The sequence below is a fragment of the Lissotriton helveticus genome, chromosome 4_1 (assembly GCF_964261635.1).
Source record: "Lissotriton helveticus chromosome 4_1, aLisHel1.1, whole genome shotgun sequence".
In the NCBI taxonomy this organism is placed as follows: Eukaryota; Metazoa; Chordata; class Amphibia; order Caudata; family Salamandridae; genus Lissotriton; species Lissotriton helveticus.
This window is the reverse complement of record NC_136063.1, coordinates 1,363,199,209-1,363,208,831: the sequence shown is the minus strand read 5'-3', so window position 1 is coordinate 1,363,208,831 and position 9,623 is coordinate 1,363,199,209.

Sequence of the window (9,623 nt, the reverse complement as noted above, 5' to 3'; positions counted from 1 at the left end):
CCGTATCATAGGGGTTCCAGAAAAGGCGGAAGATCCGGCAGCCGACCTCTTTGTTGAAGACTTAATTGTTCGCCACCTTGCACCTAAGGGACTGAGCAAGTTCTTCACGATCGAACGTGCTCATAGTGTTCCGGGTGGACAGCCAAAGTTGGGAGCCCCGCCGCGGCCTATCATAGCCAGAATCCTCAATTTTTGAGACAGGGGCGCTATCCTGCAGGCCTCACGGACGAGTGGCCCTACAAAATGTGAAAATACCACTGTCAGTTTCTACCCGGACTTTACCCAATCGGTCCAGAAGCAAAGACTTGGTTTCATGGGTGTGAAGAGAAGATTGCGAGACATGGGCCTCAAATATGCCATGCTTTTTCCGGCTAAGTTACGAATTGAACATGCGGAGGGGACTTATTTTTTCGATCGTCCGGAGGTGGTATCGGACTGGCTTGACACTCTCTCTGGCCAGCCTCCATCGGAGGAACAGTCTGGTGGAGCGGAGGGGAGCCCGACGGAACAAGAATAGGTGCCTGCGGACGGTATCCTGGGGCCTTGAACTGTGGGTGGATAATCCTGACACTTGACTTGATCTATATTTTGGGGGTTGCGGGGTCAGTAGTGGGTCTCTTTCCTCCTCTGTTTTACTTTTTGTAGCCTAGTTAGATGGGGGGGCGACAGGCACACTGCAAGTTTGGGTGGTTTTCTTCTATTCCGCAAGGGTGCAGGGTGGGGGGTGTTGTAACGTGATGTTGTTGGGGGGGTTGGGGGTTTTTGTTTATGTTGGGGAATGTGTGTGTTTCTTTGCAAGGCAATGTATCTCTGTCTAATTCGAATAAGGTGCAGTATTCTTCCCGGGGTTGGATCCTCTTTCTATTTCGGGATGGGGGGTAGAGGGCTGAAATTGATGAGTTGGAAAGTAAATGGTTTGGGGGATCGGATAAAACGTAGTGTTGTGCTGCAACTGTTGAAGCGTCTTTCCCCAGATGTGGTCCTCCTTCAGGAGACGCACTTGATTGGTAATACTTGTCGTGCTATGAACAGGAGGGGGTACCAATTGGCCGCTCATGCCGGGTTCTCCTCTGGTTCCAGAGGAGTGGGTATCCTGATTAAGACTTCTCCCCCACTTGAAATAGATTCCACTGTCCTTGACGACAGAGGGCGCTATGTTGCTCTTACGGGTAGATGGGAGAGCCGGACCATTTCCCTGGTTTCTGTTTATGTCCCCCCTGGTTTGCAGACGACTACCTTTGCTGACTTGGGGCATGTTCTTCTGACTCTTCCTGAGGGATCACTGCTCATGGGTGGCGACTTCAATGCAGTGGTTTCTGGTATGATGGCTCGACACCCACCCAGAGATCTGAGAAGTTCCCAAAACTGGCTGTCTGAGGTCCTTGATGCCTTGGGTCTGGTTGACTGTTGGAGAATGTTGCACCCGGTGCAACAGCAGTATACTTTCCATTCTGGTGCACACGGTAGCCTTTCCAGAATCGACTATGTATTAGTACCGGTGGCACAGGCCCTCTCCGTCACTGAGGTCAAACATCTGGCTCGTGGTATTTCTGACCACTCTCCTTTGTGGTTGCGGATGGAGCCGGGCTCTGAGTCTGAGGGCCGGACGGCCCCGATTAACCCCTGGTACCTCAGAAACCCCAAAACTCGGACGGCCTTGGTAAAATCCTTTGACCAATATTTTTCGGAAAACGAGGGCTCGGTTTCGTCGGCCGTAAGAAAAGAAAAAAAAGCCAAAAAAAACCAATGCTATTAATTTATACATTTTCAAAGCCAACACATATTTAAAAAAATTGTCATTTACAATACCAATTGATCACACTTTCCTAATGCGAGACCTATTGCATTGCAAATGCTTGTTTCCCTCTTGTAACATATCGTTTGCTACCTCTTGCATTTTGTTTCCTCTTGATACATGCACAATTGTCACTATAGCCTTATGTAACGTAACGTTTGCTTTTGTAACATGCTGCCTTGTATTTTTTCCTCATGTTTCACTACTGTTCCAATTGTGAAGCGCTCTGACAACTTTGGGTTAAGTCCGCGCTACATAACAACGCATAAAATAAAATAAATAAAAATAAATAAACAGAGACAATCATAGGTGTGTAAATCAGTGTATAGGACATGTGACATCAGATTGGACTACAAGGTGTGGTGTAGGAGTGGCATGTCATCGATACTGGTAGGCAATATAGTTTAAGTGTCCTTATAGTGGAAAAGAACAAATTCGGAATTTAAAACGTAACACCATTGTTAGGTGCTTCTCTTTAATAATAAGAATTGTTTTCTACCTAAATGAACCCTTTTGGGAAGATTAGGATAAGGAAAGACTGTGCAAAAACATATAGCTCTAACATATACCTTGCAGTATGCATGCAGCTTTTTGATGACCGTTAATAACTCAATGTTCTATATTAGGATTTTGACTTATAAACTACAAGTATCAAAAAGAGCTCTTTTACAGAAACAGTAACCCACTGACCTATTTACTAACCTATTACATTATATGCATACATTACATTTACATTATATGTTTAGGTCTGCATGGTACACATTCTTAGCAGCAGGCATTGTAACCCCTGCACTACCTTAGGATGAGTCCAAACTTCTACTAGACAAACCTCCACTATCTTTCCAGGAAGACGATTAATCACGGGAGTTATCTTGACATTTTTTGTAGCCTGAAAGTTGCTGGATATTATGGAACACAGGGTTGAACCCATAAAGTCAGTGGGACCTGGGTAGTTAGTTATTATAGACAGAGGGGTCCCAGACTACAATATTAAGTGATTGTTATAAAAATAAAGATAGAAAATTCAATTAAAAAACTAGAGATCAATTTAAGTGCAATGTTTTTTATTCACAGTGCAAACATCTGAAACATTGTTATATAACAATGTTTCAGATGTTTGCACATTTTTAAAGGTCCCGCCAGATGGAGACCATTTAATAAAAAGTATACATGATTTTCAATGTATATGCTAATGCCATACCATTTGTAAATTGAGTCACAATTTCTCTTTACCCCGAGCTGTACCCCACACACCCTCCCTTCCCCTTCCCCTTCTTTATGGGCACAAAATGGTATTGAATATTTGTTTAATATATTGTCTAACTATGGCTATAATAGTGCACTGTGAATAAAAAACATTGCACTTAAATTGATCTCTAGTTTTTTAATTGAATTTTCTATCTTTATTTTTATAACAATCACTTAATATTGTAGTCTGGGACCCCTCTGTCTATAATATATATGAAAGTTGCTGGAGGCCAGGAACGCAGCAGCAGGTGCTTTTAAAATATTAATATACTTGCAGAAAGGATGCCTCCACCCCAAGGCAGCGCCCTGTGCGGTGGCACCGATCGCATCGCCCTAGAGCTGGCCCTGGCAGTGGAGTTCATTCGAGTTTGAAAATATGGGATAATAGAAATATTTGCCAAATTTCTGGAAGCAGTTTAAAATATTGGCGTAGAGTTACTATTGAGCTGTGCTCGTGGGCCTTTATAATATGTAGTAAATAGGTGCTATATTTTGCTTTATGTAGCGCAAGGTAGGCAACCGCACAAATCTTGTTTTTACGGGTCACCAATATTAGACTAGTTCAGTCTCACTTTGTAGACTCTTCCCGTTAATTCTTGTTATTGTGTGGTTCTATTATTCTTCAAATATTTACAGTATTGCTTTGGTAGGTACAGGTTATGTTGCTCGTGTTAGTGATTTTATTGATTTTACATTGTTGACGTTGCTGAGGGAAACTATTTTAGCTGTGTATTAGAACCAAGCTGCTATATATTGAAGGTCAGAGAAAAAAATTACAGCCTGAAGATGCATTAGAAGATTACATATGTCTCAGAAGACAGAAGCTGGCTCGGAAGACCATAAGAGACCAAGGCCATGATTAAAACCAGTGCTTAACCACATTGTCCCACTACGAAGCATTTATTATTTCGCAGGCCTATCCAATTGCTTTTGAAAATGTGATTTAAAATCCACAGCTGCAGCAGGGGGAGGGGGCCTGCACGATTCCCTTGCGGGAGCGTGCAGCTAGGCGCGATGATAGCGACCATATGGCGCCACCATATGGCGTGCGCTCCCGCAAGGGAATCGTCAGACGTGCACGCGTTACCATTGCAAGCAATGCAACGCGTGCACGTTTTTGCCCCCAAAGCTGTGCCGATGGCTAAAGATCTCTCTCCTAGGCAGCGTATGCGCGCTGCGCAGGCGAGACCTAAAAACTGACTCAAAGGGAGAAAGCGGGGTGAAAGAGAACCTGCAGGAGTGAGATAAAGAGGCAGGAAGTGTCTAGAGGTGGATTAAAGAGCTATGAGGTTGGATCCAGGCGGCCCAGACCTGGTATTTGTTATCACGATCTTCGATAGCACCCTGGTATTTGTTATTGCGATCTTCGATAGCGCCCTGGTATTTGTTATCGCGATCTTCAACAGGGCCTATTGCGGGCTTCTGAGCAAAACTTTGAGCCCTTGCACTTATTATTTTACAAATTAAGCACTGATTATGACATAGGCAGAGCAAAATTACCTTATGATTTCGGCCATTCATTTCGCACTACCAAATTATAAATTGTTTTTTCTTTACCCGTTTTAGAGGGGGTGCGTAAACAAAAGCAATTTTTCTGGCTGGAAAAATCAGACTCAAAAAGTGCGTGAGATTTAGGCTACAATAGCCAACACGCCTCGTTCAGCTTTATATATTTTTTATTTTTGCCCTGTTAGAAAATAACTTTCCCTACCAACCCCCACCCAACGCACTGGACCCCTGCATACATTTACCACTTGCTCAGAGCAGGTATTAATTGTATGTGGAAAAAAACATGTAGTGACGATTTCTGTGAGGTTTTACTGCTGAAAAAGTCACTCCCACAAGGTAATTACCCATTCTATAGGGTTTTACTCATAATTGCATGGCACTGCGTTATTTTACGGCACTTTAACGGTGAATTCACATGCAAATTGACTGAGTGGTAAAATCGCCCCAGTACTGTAAAACGTCTAATTCAGCCTGGGTAAAATTTGTGTTACAAGGGCACAATTAGCATAATTTATGTAATTTTGCGTTACTTTTGTTCTTTGAAAGTCCCAAAATTATGCCATTACACCACACCACGTAATTAGCACCGTTCGGGGTTAACATTTATCATGATTGCACCGTTTGCACTAAAAATTTGCTACAACGCCTGGGAACAATGTGAATGGGGAACTGTGAAAGGCTGTTCACTGTGCTTTTTTCCACTATTGTTTGCCTCCTTGCATCCAAAGTAGTTGAGAAGACTCATTTTAGTTTAAAAACAGCACCAAATGCCACTTAATTACAAAGAATTTCACAAACAATTTGCATAAATGTGCAAATTAATTTTTTGCATATTTCGAGCACCTTTATTTGTAATTTGGGTCCAAGAGTAGTATAAAGGTATTACCTATTATAGGTCCAATTCCTATCTCAGTACAAGATAGAGCAGATTAGAAATGTACTTGTCCTGAACTTGATATGCTTCTAACGTTAATCAGGAATCACTTCGTTAATCAGGAAGGCACATTTGGAACAATTTTTGCAGAAGACCTTATTCTGTAGAACAAAATAGTGGCAGATCGCAAAGGTTTATGAACGTGCTTAACTGTAAAAAAAAAAAAAAAAAAGTTGTGCCAGAACCAAAACATTTTTGAGGTGGTCGTCTGTGGTCCCATCACCTTTTAGTCTTTCCCTATTCAACTATTGATGCAACCCCCTATTCATCTACCTATAGAGTATTTGCCAGCATTCCTTTCATCACGTTTGTGTGTTAGTCAGACACTGCACCCTAAGTGGCTCAGAGTAAACCCAGACATGCATCCTGTGTTCTCTTTGTTACTGGAACCAGGCTGCACCTGATTGGAAAGGCTGAAACTGTTCTTGGGTGACTTGTATTCCTGGCTTGGCAGTTCAGACTGGACTGTTTTAGTACCAAGGCTAACTTGCATAAGGCTGGGTCTAATCTGAGATGGCATTGTGGGCAAAAAAAACAATGCATTGGAATACTACCATGAGCACTGTTCTTTTGTAATAAGAGCTATATATGCTCAATGAAAACCATCCCGAGCCACTAATATTATTATTGTTGTAACTGTGATCACATCAGACAAGATTACAGTAGGTGCCACTTCAGGCAAGATTACCAGCAGTGATCACTTCACACAGGAGCACTACTCACAGTTAGCTGGAGAGCTACCAGTAGCTCACAAGTTACTTGTTGGAGAAACCTGGGCTAGACTATTTGCAAGCATTCCTCCCATCACCTTTTGTGTGCTTGATGTAACACTCGCAGGGCCTCATTTACAGGACCCCAGCTGCACTTTTGTGCCACCGGAGTGTCACTTTCTCTAACGCTCCGGTGGCGCAATGTGCCGCGGCATATTTACAAGGCCACACAAAGCCTCTTACATGGCTTTTTATGGCCTTGTAAATATGTGCCCCTTTTATATAGAACACTGCTTGAAAGGGGTGTTCCACGGGTGTTGCTGTGGGTATTCCAACACAACACCCATGGAATCTGAAGCATTCCCAGATTTGTCAGGAATCGTAAACGTGGTAATGCATCGTATTCTAACGCCACCCAAAAGGTGGCATTAGGGAGGCGCAGCAAGGAGAAATATCCTAATTACTCCTCTTGTTTTCTTCTTTCTATGTGTGCTGAATTCTGCAGCACACATAGAAGGAGGAAAACACCCCTCATGATTGTTTTTGTGCAGTAAGTTGTCCCTTCCTGCTCACAAAAAATCACCCCTACAACACAGACACCCATGCACCATGACGCAAGGGTGCCTGGTTTGGCTCATGGCAGCCCATTGTGCGCCAGCGCAGGGGGAAAGGACAAATAAGCGCTGTACCACATAGCTATGGCACATTCCTGCCCTTTTCTTTTAAAGCAGGGAGGCGCAACAACATTCCTTGTGGCACTGCCCTGCGTAAAAACCTCATTAAAGAGGCCTGAAGTGGTCAAGGTATATGCCCAATCGTAAATCCTGTGCTCACTGTGCCACTTGAACCACGCTGCACCTGACTGCAGAGGCTCAAATACGCTGACAAAGGTTTTGGGTTGCTTGTGTTCTGGTTCAGAGAGGACAGGGCGTGGCAGTTTGGCCTGGACTGTTACCACGGGGCTACGACCAAGGCTTATTTGCATATTGCAAGGCCTAATCTGAGATGGCATACTAGGCAAAAACAACCACAATTTGTTGGAATACCACTGAAGCAATTGCCAGTGGTCAGAATTTTGTTAGCATTGCTTCTATCACCTTTTGTGTGTTAGATGTAACACCCTAAATGGCCAAGAGATATGCCCAGATGTGGGTTCTGTGCTCACTGAGCCACTTGAACCAAGCTGTACCCGACTGAAGAGGACCAAATAGGCTGTCATTGGTTATTTGTTGCTTGTGTTCGGATTCATTGAGGACCTGGTTTGGCAGTTTGGGCTGGACGGTATCTACTGCAGCAGTCAAGAGTAAGGCTAAAAAGCCAAGAGACATGCCGAGTGTAGAAATCCAAGCATCATCTGCCCCGGCATCTAATGGCAAGGAGGCAATAAGCAGCGCAAACACATCTAACTCGCCCACTTCAGAGCTAGAGGCAGAACGGGCACGAACAGTCTCGTCAAATCCCGAAGAGAGAAGAAGACCAAAAGACCAAAAACGGCACATCCCAAGCAATAAAATCGAGCTAATTCCACAATATAGCTCGAGAGGGCCTCATGACATACTGAACAGAGAGTCCATTTTAAAACTCTTAGAAGCATTACCTGGCCTCCGACACCTACAATCAAGCGACTTGGTATTAATCGAGTTTAAACCAAACCCTCTTAAACAAGGCCATGAATCCACGATTACAACGTGGACTAAACATACCGACACCGAACTAATCCTGACACATAGGGAGGACTTTGCTTTATGGGGCATAGAGATAAAAAAGGTGGAGCCTGCACGATACCCCAGTCCGCTGCAGAAAGAAAGCCCTAAACGAAGTCTTCTAAAACATGCCAAAGGTCCAGATCAAAGAAGCTGCATCGAAGATGAAGATCACTCTCTCAGGCAAATTACAATCACTTTTGCCCATCAGGATGCAGCTATATCTGAAAGGCACCAACAAGCACCCATGGCACCAACCAAAAGGAACCTAGAATGAACCAACGGCAGATGAACAACAGGGAAAGAGCAGGGCTGCAAGATCTGTTCGTGGAACGTCAACGGACTAAACACAAAGCTGGAGGAAAAGGACTTCATAGAATTCATCACCCAGTATAAACTACTCTTGTTTCAGGAAACATGGCTGACAAAAAACACACCGCTGGTGGGATACAAAGAATTCTTCACACCAGCACATAAGGAGGCACGTCTCGGCAGGGCAAAGGGTGGCCTATCTATCTTCATATCTACTGACTTCCTTTGGTCATCAAGCTGCATCGAACTACACTCCAAATGGATGCAATGTATCAAAATTGATATCTCGCCCATTATGGGTTTATTGATTGTAAACATATACATGCACCCCGGTGGAAAACACAAAGGGAAAAGGATAAAACAACTAATTACAGCAATTAACACACTAAAATGCACCTACCCGAGCGACAACATCCTTATAACCGGAGATTTCAACATGAATTTACTGCAGGGCGACGAGGGAACTCTCCCAACTCACATCGGTCCGCGACCGGGCAATCAAAGTAGGAAAAGCGCAATGGGGAGGAAATGTGCTTCAGAACTGGAAGCCCTCCACTTGTACACCCTAAACGGAAGGGGCAACTTGGACAAACCAGCTGCCCTAACGAGGGTCAGCAAGACTTCAGGCTCAACAATAGATTATACTCTGGTTGACCCCGACCTATTCACTTATATCAAAGACTTCCACATTCAGGCACGGGGAGAAAGCGATCACTACCCACAGACCTTCGCATTAACAACTCTGCCAACCAAGTCCGAGCAAGCACAGCCTCTATCTCTGAACACCCAACTCTTCAACCTGCAAAGGCTATATTGGAACGAAGAGAACATCTCCAACTTAATGGAGTCATGCCACTCATCGCTGTCACCACCTGCCACGTCAAAAGAGATAGTAAAGACATGGGAATCCTTCGTGGTGGATATAAATAAGAAATACCAAAGCAAACGCAGAGGAAAAAAACCAATAAGAAATGGAGGAGGGAAATGGTATACTCCAAAACTACGCTTATTAAAAAGGCAAATGAACGCTTATCTCAGGGCTCAACGTAAAAAGGATCTTCAACTACCACAAGAAACCCTGAAAAAAATCGAATCTTTAAAAAAAGAGTTAAAACCAGAAACCAAAACGGCCAAGCGAAAGCACATGGAAAAACTAGAGTGCATCATACTCCACGCAAGCAAACAGCGGAATTCCAAAGTCTTTTGGGCAAAAATAAATTTCATGCTCACGGCAAACACCGGCAGTTTAATTCAGATATGACCGACCAGCTCTGGTGTAGCCATATCGACTCACTATATAACTTTACGTACAATTCATCCACCGATAACACACTGGCACTACCACCCAAAGCCAGAGTATAATGGCAGAATCAAAGTCCCCTGAACCCAAAGCCATCAGCAAACCACCGACA